At 31.3% G+C, this 11,435-nt stretch overlaps 2 pseudogenes; both read right to left on the bottom strand.

The window, feature by feature from the left end:
- Window positions 1-6,559: 6,559 nt before the first annotated feature.
- Window positions 6,560-7,678, bottom strand: LOC123917338 (annotated as a pseudogene).
- A 97-nt stretch (window positions 7,679-7,775) lies between these two features.
- Window positions 7,776-9,330, bottom strand: LOC123916619 (annotated as a pseudogene).
- Between the last annotated feature and the right edge of the window lie 2,105 nt (window positions 9,331-11,435).

The raw sequence follows: 11,435 nt of genomic DNA on the forward strand, positions 1-11,435 counted from the left end.
TTTACCATTTAATTTAATAACTACTCACTCTAAAAAAAAAGTATCAACTATCAATTATGTCATTTTATATTTATTAAACACTTTAAAAACTAATTTTACCAAACACTTCAATTTCAATTAGCTAGTTTTTCAACTATCAACTATAAACTAGCTTTTCAGCTATAAGCTAGCTTATCAACTATCAACTAGCTTATAGTTTATTTTTACCAAACAGAGCCTAAATGTACAATTTAAATAAGATAAACATTTTTTACAATTGATTTGTTAGCATGTTATGTTATTTTATTTTATTTTATATTTATTTTTGCTTCCAAAGCAGAGATCTACCCACAAACAACATGAACAAAACGTAATGTACCATGTCAATATTTCTCTCCCCTTGGGACCTAATCATGATATAGTGATATACTGTTACTATTAATGTTGTGTTCGGATTTAAAAAAAAAAAAACCCGTTAAAAATAATTTTTAGAGCCACTGAAGAGATTACTGGGTTGAGTCGCGGACTAGGTCGCTCTCTTTAAGACGTTTCGTGGCACTGCCCAAAATTGTGCAAGCAGACTATCAACCACGTCGTCCCCAGGATAAAACAGCCCAGTTACAACTGTATACCGATATGCTACTGCACGGTAGAAATCGGTCAAAGAATACACCTTCTTGAATGGTACTACAATACCACTCGAATTGATGCTACGACATCAATCTATGATTCATCGGTGATTCAGTGGTACTACAATACCACTCAAATTGATGCTGCGACATCAATCTATGAATCAACGGTACTACGATATCACATGTGGTACTACAATACCACAAGTATTGATGATACTACAATATCAATCAACATAATGACACTAAGGCCATTCCAATATGGTACTAAGACCATTCTCAAATCAAAGGGGTAATGGTACTAAGACCATTCTTTATTTGAAGGAACTAGTGATTACTTAGATCACTCTCAAACCAATTAACACTAATAATAATATTATTAGTATCACATATAATACATAGAATAAAAATTGTTTTTCTATAAACAATTAGGAACAAAACATGATGCAAATCTAATTTTGCATAATCAAAGAAAGAAACCAATTATTACTTTACTATGGACGACAGATAAAAATTTTAATGCGCTGAAAATGATTTTATACTTTCAAATAGTTAAAAATATAAGAACCAAGTGAGGAAAATTCTCGTTTCATCAACAAATAGTTTTACTTCTATATCATGTTCCCAAGTAATCAAATTAATATTTCAATGCCTTTAGCAAGGAATTCAACATGACTTTTGTATATTTAGATAATGTAACATGAATAAAAGATAATCTAAATATGCAACTAACCTCACGCCCAGTATATTGCCTACAGTCAAAACACGCATGATAATAACCAAGGACCGTAGCTGGATCAGCAATAGAGTGCAGTGAAGGAAAAAACATTGTTAGCAGCCACCAATGGAGCATAGCTATAGTATATAGTGCAATGGCCTTTCTTGTGCTCTTTTCTTAAGATGAGATATGGTTTTTTTTTTTTCTCGTTGGATGCAAAATCTCCCATATCACAATCTTAAGGAACATGGTTTTATGAGTTTAGTGTACATGTCCATGGTTTAATATTTTCGGTTACAAATTGATGGATAAATAAATCACAATAATGCTATTAAGTTACACTTATTTATTTCCTCAAAATACACACTAGTATGCTATAACACACTAGTATGTTCTAGTACCCGATATGAGACTCAAATATTTTATTTTCAATTCACACACCAAATGTGAACTTTGTTCCAACAATCCCCCACTTGAATTTAAAAGAAAATTCCAATATATCGTAGGACACTTCTAAAAAATTGTGCATAAGCAAATGTGTCTATGACTTGAACCTTTACATAGCAAGTAAGAGCCCGATTTAGTAAGAGTGACACTTGTCTTGAACTCTATCTCGGATTTTTCTCAAACCCGCACACAACCTTTTCTTAAGGTGTATCTTTATAGCCCGTGCTTTAATGGCCCTGCACGTGTATCCCAGTTTCATGAACGCTCTAGGAATTCGCCTCTAAATTCCATAGGAACCGGCCTCAGTTCCACATTCATATAGGTGAGTCTATCAAGAGTACTCCTGAAGCTCGGTACTCCACTCATACAGAGTATAGATCTCATTAAGAGTATTATTATCTCATCCTTTCGCTTTCAGGAATCATGCTTTTCTTATTTTTACTTGCATGATCATCTTTAACTCCTCACAACTTGTTATTACCCATTGAACCTATTTCTTGGGATCTCCAGTCATTTAGGTTGGGTTTCCATCATGAGAAATTCATTTAGGCATTTGTCCCATCTTTCCAGATGTATTATCGACTTCCTCTTTAGCTATTCCTTTCGTCAAAGGATCTGCTAAATTTTTCATCAGTGTGATCATGACCCATTCTTACAACACCTTTAGAGACTAACTATCTCACTGTGTTGTGCTTTCTTTTTATTCGACGTCTTTTACCATTATAATAATGGTTCTCAATTTATGCAATAGCCGCGGTACTATCGCAACGGATCAACACATCTGGCATAGATTATTCCATAAAGGAATCTCAAATTGCAAGCAACCAACTTGCTTCTTCACTAGCTGTGGCTAATGGTATCATTTCAGACTTCATATTGGATTAAGCCAATATAGTATGTTTCTCTGATTTCCAAGATACAATTTCTCTACTATATATTCCAAATATATAGTCACTAATTGTTTTGGAATCATATAATAATGTATTCCAATCTACATCATTGTATCCTTCAAGAATATCAGAAAATCTCTAATAATAATATGATATGAGATTCATGGTCATTTTTATCTCATGAATCTCTCAATAGCATACCAATGCTAGTTCTTCGGTTTACTAACAAACCGGCACAACAGTACCACAACATATGCAATGCTACGACATATGCAATGTCGGGTCAAGTACAATCAGTGACATATCAAATGCGGCAACATATATATGCTTTCATATTCTGATTGTCTTACACTTTCACCAGTGTTCTTCCATAGTTTTTACACTATGATCGTATAGTATGCACAAACAAATTTGCTTCCGTAAATATATTTCTTTAAAACTTTCTCATCATAGTGAGATTGATTTAAGGAAATTTGCATTCATGGATCAATAATCTCAATATCCAAGATTACATTTACTTCGAAATTCATTTGACAATCATCAAATTGTCAAACTTTTCATGTCATTTCATATGGCTTGTTTAAGACTCTACAAAGTCTTATCCAACTTATCGACTTTAGTTTTTATGCCCATGAGTTAAAAAAAATTTAGGTTGTTCCATAAAAAATTATTCTTCCAATTCACTATTTAAAAAAGTAATTATAACATCCATTTTGCCTTATGGATATTATTCTTGTAATTGGAGAAAACATGTTGAAAAGATATATATATGTTTTCATTTCTAAAATTTATTTGTATAATTCAATTTGTACTCATGAGGCAAGTCTACTAAATGTCAAGTCTTATTAGACAATAGATAATTCATCTCATTATTTACGGCTACCACCATAAATCAACATAGAGAATCTATCTCATCATTTACGGCTACAACCATAAATCAGCATCCAAGAAAGATAGTTTCTTGGAGGTTCGTTGGATCCTTTTCTAATCTATAAACCATGTAATCAGGTTCATACTTTTTAGCAACTTTTTGCTATCTTACCTCTTTGAGGTTCTATTACATCTTGTTCGATGTTCTCATTACTGCTTCTGATCACTGGAATGTGATCAGGTACAATGCCTCCACTAGAGCCCCCACTATTTCCCAATTTTAAAGAGAAATTCATTTTCATATAAATATTCTTTTGATTCTATGATCATTTTAGCATTTAGGCTACAACCTACAAGCTTTGATGATAACTGTGTATCAACAAATACACATTCATGGGCTTTACTAGTGAGTTTAACTCTCTAGGAGTCGAGAATTTGAACCTACGTCAAATTACTCCAAGTTCAAAAAATAAGACAAGTTAAATTGTCTTTTCTACAAAATTTCACAAGTGAATTTTGTTCTTGCACTTAGTAACTCTATTTAGCACAAAACAATCAGTTAATTGAATTCCCCCACTAATGAGATGCAATGCCGAAATTAAACATGACTATAACAACTACCTCGGTAAAAGGTTCTTTATTTTTATTTTATTTTTCTTTACCGTTCATCTCAAAAAAGAAAGCTGTAGTTGTTTCATGTATAATTTCATTCTCATTAAAAAATGTGGGAATCATATTTTGTGCCTTATAACAAAATGAAGTTACTTGACTTTCTTATTGAACTAATTTTCAATTTCAATTCCAAAGAATTGAAACATGTCAAGAACATCATTTATCACTTTTATTTTCCATAAGATTTATGAAAAATAATCTCAACATTCATCAACAAAAGTGATGAGTATCTTTTTCTGTTTCTAGTGTTGTTGTTCGAGACAACAAGCACTTCGTTATTTTTCTGATCTTGCTTTACAACCTTTTCTTTCAAAAGAAGACAAGTTATCAGACTTTCAAGTGCATCTTCTTTAGACTTTTTATCATTTTTAAACTTGTTCAATTGTTTCAAATACAATGGAAATATAATCCTTCAATACGTTAGCAACTCTTTTATTGTTCTAAAAATATGATTTATTTTGTTGCTAATGTTTGAAGTGATTCCCTTTAAACCAAAATGGTTTCCCATAGTCAGCGACATAATAATATGAAACAGTAATTTCTTCGGTAGTGATGGCAGAAAGAAACGTCTTAAAATTGTTGTGTTCGGATTTAAAAAAAAAAAAACCCGTTAAAAATAATTTTTAGAGCCACCGAAGAGATTACTGGGTTGAGTCGCGGACTAGGTCGCTCTCTTTAAGACGTTTCGTGGCACTGCCCAAAATTGTGCAAGCAGACTATCAACCACGTCGTCCCCAGGATAAAACAGCCCAGTTACAACTGTATACCGATATGCTACTGCACGGTAGAAATCGGTCAAAGAATACACCTTCTTGAATGGTACTACAATACCACTCGAATTGATGCTACGACATCAATCTATGATTCATCGGTGATTCAGTGGTACTACAATACCACTCAAATTGATGCTGCGACATCAATCTATGAATCAACGGTACTACGATATCACATGTGGTACTACAATACCACAAGTATTGATGATACTACAATATCAATCAACATAATGACACTAAGGCCATTCCAATATGGTACTAAGACCATTCTCAAATCAAAGGGGTAATGGTACTAAGACCATTCTTTATTTGAAGGAACTAGTGATTACTTAGATCACTCTCAAACCAATTAACACTAATAATAATATTATTAGTATCACATATAATACATAGAATAAAAATTGTTTTTCTATAAACAATTAGGAACAAAACATGATGCAAATCTAATTTTGCATAATCAAAGAAAGAAACCAATTATTACTTTACTATGGACGACAGATAAATATTTTAATGCGCTGAAAATGATTTTATACTTTCAAATAGTTAAAAATATAAGAACCAAGTGAGGAAAATTCTCGTTTCATCAACAAATAGTTTTACTTCTATATCATGTTCACAAGTAATCAAATTAATATTTCAATGCCTTTAGCAAGGAATTCAACATGACTTTTGTATATTTAGATAATGTAACATGAATAAAAGATAATCTAAATATGCAACTAACCTCACGCCCAGTATATTGCCTACAGTCAAAACACGCATGATAATAACCAAGGACCGTAGCTGGATCAGCAATAGAGTGCAGTGAAGGAAAAAACATTGTTAGCAGCCACCAATGGAGCAGAGCTATAGTATATAGTGCAATGGCCTTTCTTGTGCTCTTTTCTTAAGATGAGATATGGTTTTTTTTTTTCTCGTTGGATGCAAAATCTCCCATATCACAATCTTAAGGAACATGGTTTTATGAGTTTAGTGTACATGTCCATGGTTTAATATTTTCGGTTACAAATTGATGGATAAATAAATCACAATAATGCTATTAAGTTACACTTATTTATTTCCTCAAAATACACACTAGTATGCTATAACACACTAGTATGTTCTAGTACCCGATATGAGACTCAAATATTTTATTTTCAATTCACACACCAAATGTGAACTTTGTTCCAACAATTAAGCATCCATAGCAATTTTAGAAAAACTTCCACACAATGCGATATTAAGTTACATGTGCTCAAGGATATGGCTATAGCTCATGCAAAGTGAACTAGTAGTATGTAAAGTACATTGTGATCTTTAACTACTAGGGCCCGTTTGGTGCGCATGATAGGATAGAGATATGATAGGATAAGAAGCTGGATAAGGATAGGATATGATAGTGACAGGATAAGCACATATCCTGTCATGTGTTTGGTGCACACAGGATAATAAAGATGATATTATTATTTTATCATATCCTGTGTTTGGTGAACACTTGATATTGACATGATATGATTAAATGAAAGAATTATTCTCGTAAAACAAATATATTTTTTATTAAAAAAATATATTTTTAATTAACATAAAATAAATTTAAAAAAATTGCAGAAATTGAAATTGTATCAAATTAAAATTGTCATTGTCAAACACACGGTAGCAAGAAATCAACGAAGCAACAAAACAACGATAAAGCAACAATATTGTCAAATATTTTTATCAAACCGTACTTAAACTACCCTATCAAAGACTTAACAAATTGAAGACGAGTACCACCATGACAACCCATAAATATGTGCAAACGATGTGGCACATATAATATTTTGTCAGCAGCAATAAAACGCTCTTGTTCCATTATCTCTATTTTCTCCAACTCAGCCATAAGGTTTCTTGAATCATCAACCAAATCTTTACCAAATCCTAGACGATTTGCAGCTTCACACATATTTTTTGAGCTTTTTTCAATTGTAGATCCGAAACTCTTTCCTAACTCAGATATACTCTGAGCAATTATACTTGCTCCTTTGTTTCTTTTCCCAAATTGAATTTTCATGATGTCAGCCTTTCTTTTAAATTGATTAATAGAAGGTGACTGAGTCATTCCTATTTCATTCTCCTCGTCATTACCTTGATCTTCATCTTCTTTATCAATCTCTTCAACATTATCAGCAGGGGGTGCAGCACCTTTACCAGTAGCACGATCTTTTCCAAACGCATGAGCAAGTTTGTCAAAGAGTGAAATTGGAGCATACCTATGATCTTTGGCATTTGGATGACTCTACACAAGAATAATAAATATATATTGTCATGTAATCATAAGAAGCAAACAAAAAAAAAAGAAAAATAGAAATATTAACAAAGACTAACCTTGACAATTGACATACTCATTCCACACTTCATCATCCACCTTAATAATCTTTTTCTCTTCATCCCAACCAAATCCACTTTGATTTAACATATCATAAACTATTGCATAAGTTGTAGCCTCTTCATAGTAGATTCAATATGTGGCTTTACCTTAATTCCACACCCAGGAAATTTTTCTTCCAATTTTGTCTCAGCCGATCTTAAAGTGTGCGCTTTGAACTGTCCATTATCACATCTTTGACCGTTGTTCACAGCTTCAATGAGTATATCAAGAAAGGCTTCAACCTCCAAGTCAGACCATGGTCTACGATCTCTCTTTCGTTTGTTGTTTTGTTGCATGTTGATATGAGATTCCATTCCTAGTGTATAATTAAATTATAAATAACAAAAATAGGAACAAATTATACCAAAAAAAATAGACAATTTCAAAACAAAAAATAAACAAACAATACTAAAATAAATCAACCATTTCAAACCGAAAAAAGTGGGAACATCCAAGTCACAAAAAAATATGCATTAACAGAATAAAAAGTAGTCTAACTCCTTGTTGAAATCTTAAATAAATAAACTAATAATAAAATAATCAATTCATGTGGCTAGCAAGCCATTCATTCCATGATTCTGTTGCTAAGTCTTCTCTCCAAGTAGACCATGCATCACTTCCCTCAATTGTATTTATAGGAGCAGCGTGTGCAATATCTTCATTATGTAATTGTGCTTCCATATTCATGCCTAATTGTTCTTCCATCGGGTCTGTTGGCATTTCTCTTCTAATGAAATTGTGTAGCAGACAACAAGCATTTATAATGCGAATTTGAATTTTTATTGGGTAGAAAGAGCGACTCCTAAGTATAGTCCAACGCATTTTTAGTAATCCAAAAGTTCTTTCTATCACATTTCTTGCCATGGAGTGTTTCATGTTAAAAAGTTCTTTCTTATTCGAAGGTGTGTAGCCATGTCTCCATTCACTCCGATGATAACGACACCCTCTATATGGAGCAAGAAATCCTTCACTATTTGTATACCCAGCATCCACAAGATAGTAGTAACCTATAATAAAATAAACTTGTCAAATGAATATACTTTCTCACTATTAAATTTTTTAATCAATATAATTATTCTAACCTGTTGGAACATGTAAACCATTCGTCCTAGAAATAGCATCCCGCAATACCCTCGAGTCTGATGCTGATCCTTCCCATCCAGGCATCACATAAATAAATTGCATATCCCTAGAACATACACCCAAGACGTTGGTAGATATATCCCCTTTTCTATTACGATATCGAGGCTTGTCAATTGCTGGTACATTAACTTGGATATGTGTTCCATCTAGTGCCCCGAGACAATTCTATAAGCAATAAATGTCCAGTTAGATATTGAATACTTTATGGGAAAGAACATAACATGGATAAAATTTAAAAATATATTATAACAAAAAGTACCTTAAACAATTTCCATCTATATCATCCAAACAATCTTCTGGGACAGGTTCAGGAGCTTTGAGAAGTGTTTCGTGTAATCTTAAGATTCCATTCAACACTAAATTAAAATACCTACTAACAGTTTCCCCCGATCGTTTAAATAGGAACTTAATTACACGGTTCTTAGAATGATGTGCTAATATGTGTAAGAAAATAGCCACTTGTTCTTCGATACATACGAGTCCATCTTCTTTCAATTTACCTTCATTACGGAGGAGACAACACAATATACGAAATGATCTAATATCCATGCGAAGATGATTAACACATACGGCATCATCTCTATTGATCAAACACTCTAAAAATTCTCCCCTTAATCCTTCTCTATCAACCGGTTGTTGTCTAATGCAATTATTTTCATAAAACCACATTGAAGAATGACTCACTATGATTAAAATTGTAAAACAAAGATCAATCATCTCTAAAAATGATTGCTGCAAAATTTGATATAACATCAAATTTTGTTGTCTCTGTGAATCATCCATATTACCTATTCATAGCAGAACATAGCAGAAAAAGAACCAATTCATAACTTTTCAGCTATAAGTTACCAGCTATAAGCTAGTTTTTCAGTTATAAGTTGGCTTATCAGCTATCAACTAGCTTATAACTTATTTTTACTAAATAGAGCCTAAGTTCTTCTAGTTTAATCAAGTTTTTGTGTACGATAATATATTGAGTTAAAAATTTTCGGGAGAATTTGTTCATTTGGGTCTCACGAGACTCGATGGATTAGCATCTAGGAACAGAGGATACCTGGTTTATGTAATAAAAAATAATCTTAGAACTCAATTTTTTTAAATATAAAAAATGTTATTTTTAATACAAAATTTATATTTTTGTTTGTGAAATGCATTCAAAAGTACTTTAAGTTTTGGGTTTGTAATATATAAGTTTTAAGTTTCTAATTTATTGTAATGTTACCTTCAAGTTATTCTCCATTACAACAATAACTTAATGAGGCAATAGTAAACACTATATTTTAGCTTTCAAGAAGCATCGGTCAGTGCAAGTTAACAGTTATTATTTTAGTGTGTGTTTGGTTCCACTTCTAGAGAGGCCAAAATTGATTCTAGCGTGTAGAATTAGTTTTGACATATTTATAAGATGTTTGCTTTTGGATCGTAAAATTGATAGCTTTTGAGTCTGGCCAAAATCTTGAAGGCTTTTTATGTATGTTGAAGAGAGGGTACACCCATTTCCTTTAATAATTAACAAAAATAAAGTGGTTACCAGTATATTATTATAAATTACATTATTATTTATATTATAATTTTAATCCAAAATATCTAAACATAAATTGATAAGAATATTAAAAAGTTTTTTTTTTACGGAGAGAATATTAAAAAGTTGGTAAATATTAAAAGTTCAAAATAATAAAGTTAGATGACATGCAAAAGGATTTTTCTATTATATGCAAATTTATACATATTAAAAAGTTTAAAATAATAAATTTTTATTTTAAAATTTGGGCATTTTATATTAAATGTATGATTTTTTAATAAATAATTGTTGTTTTTTTAATACAAAATTACTAATTTGAGTTGCTTTAACATGTGTAATGTTATTTCAAAAAAAAAAAAAAAAAGTGTAATGTTGCACATGTTTGACAAACTCAAATAAGAATAATGTATACGAATTTATCGATGCCCATTATGATAATTCTACACCCAAAAACAATTTTGTTTAACATTATCCAAACAACATGGATCGATAAGAATCAAAATCAATTCTGTCAAAATCAATTTTGTCCATCGTAGAACCAAACACATACTTAGTGTTTTTATAACGGCAGTTGGAAGGCTAACAGTACAATAAATTAGAGACTTAAAGATTTATTTGTTACCTAAAAAACTTAAATGATATATAAGTTAAAAGATCTTTGAAAGCATTATATCTTTTCGTAACTTGTGGCTCCAATGTATTCAGGGTCATTTAAATTTAAGTTTATAATAGATTGATAGAGAAAGACTGGATATGCGATTTAAAATTCGTCCTTTTAGTTTTTTGAGTTTCAAATTGATCATTAATTTTGTAAGAGATTACATTGTTACCCTTTTAATGACTATTATAAAAATGTTCATGTGATCGTTTATTAAGTGACATGACGCTATATGCTTACGCAATCATTATAGAAATGCTTACATGCCCATTAGCTAGGAGGATCTATACGTGGCTTGAAGGCTATAAATAGAATTTCTTAAAATGTGTTGTGAACCATTCAATCGGCTTCATGAATTGTTTTTAAAAGGATATTTTGGTGATACATATTTGTGGTTGTTGGTAGTGATCCAACTGATCAAATACTGCTAGTAACAATAGATGTTAAAGGGTGACAACAACATAAGCATTTTTGTAACGAAGGGTCATTGCATAACACATTCTTTTTAAATTGTAATCCCTTCGTCCTATATTATAAGAGAAAAAAAATTATTTTTTTATGTCCCAAATTATAAGCATAAAAACCAATTTTTATCATTTTTAAGATAGACTTCTACATAATTTACTCTATCTTCTTTTCCTCATAATCAATAATCAATAAAAACTCTTTTTACATCTTTCCGTGAAATTATTTCAACAAAAACACAAAAAATTATCCTTAAAATTATCATATTTTACTTTTCTTAATA

Source organism: Trifolium pratense, linkage group LG3, assembly GCF_020283565.1.
Source record: "Trifolium pratense cultivar HEN17-A07 linkage group LG3, ARS_RC_1.1, whole genome shotgun sequence".
NCBI lineage: Eukaryota > Viridiplantae > Streptophyta > Magnoliopsida > Fabales > Fabaceae > Trifolium > Trifolium pratense.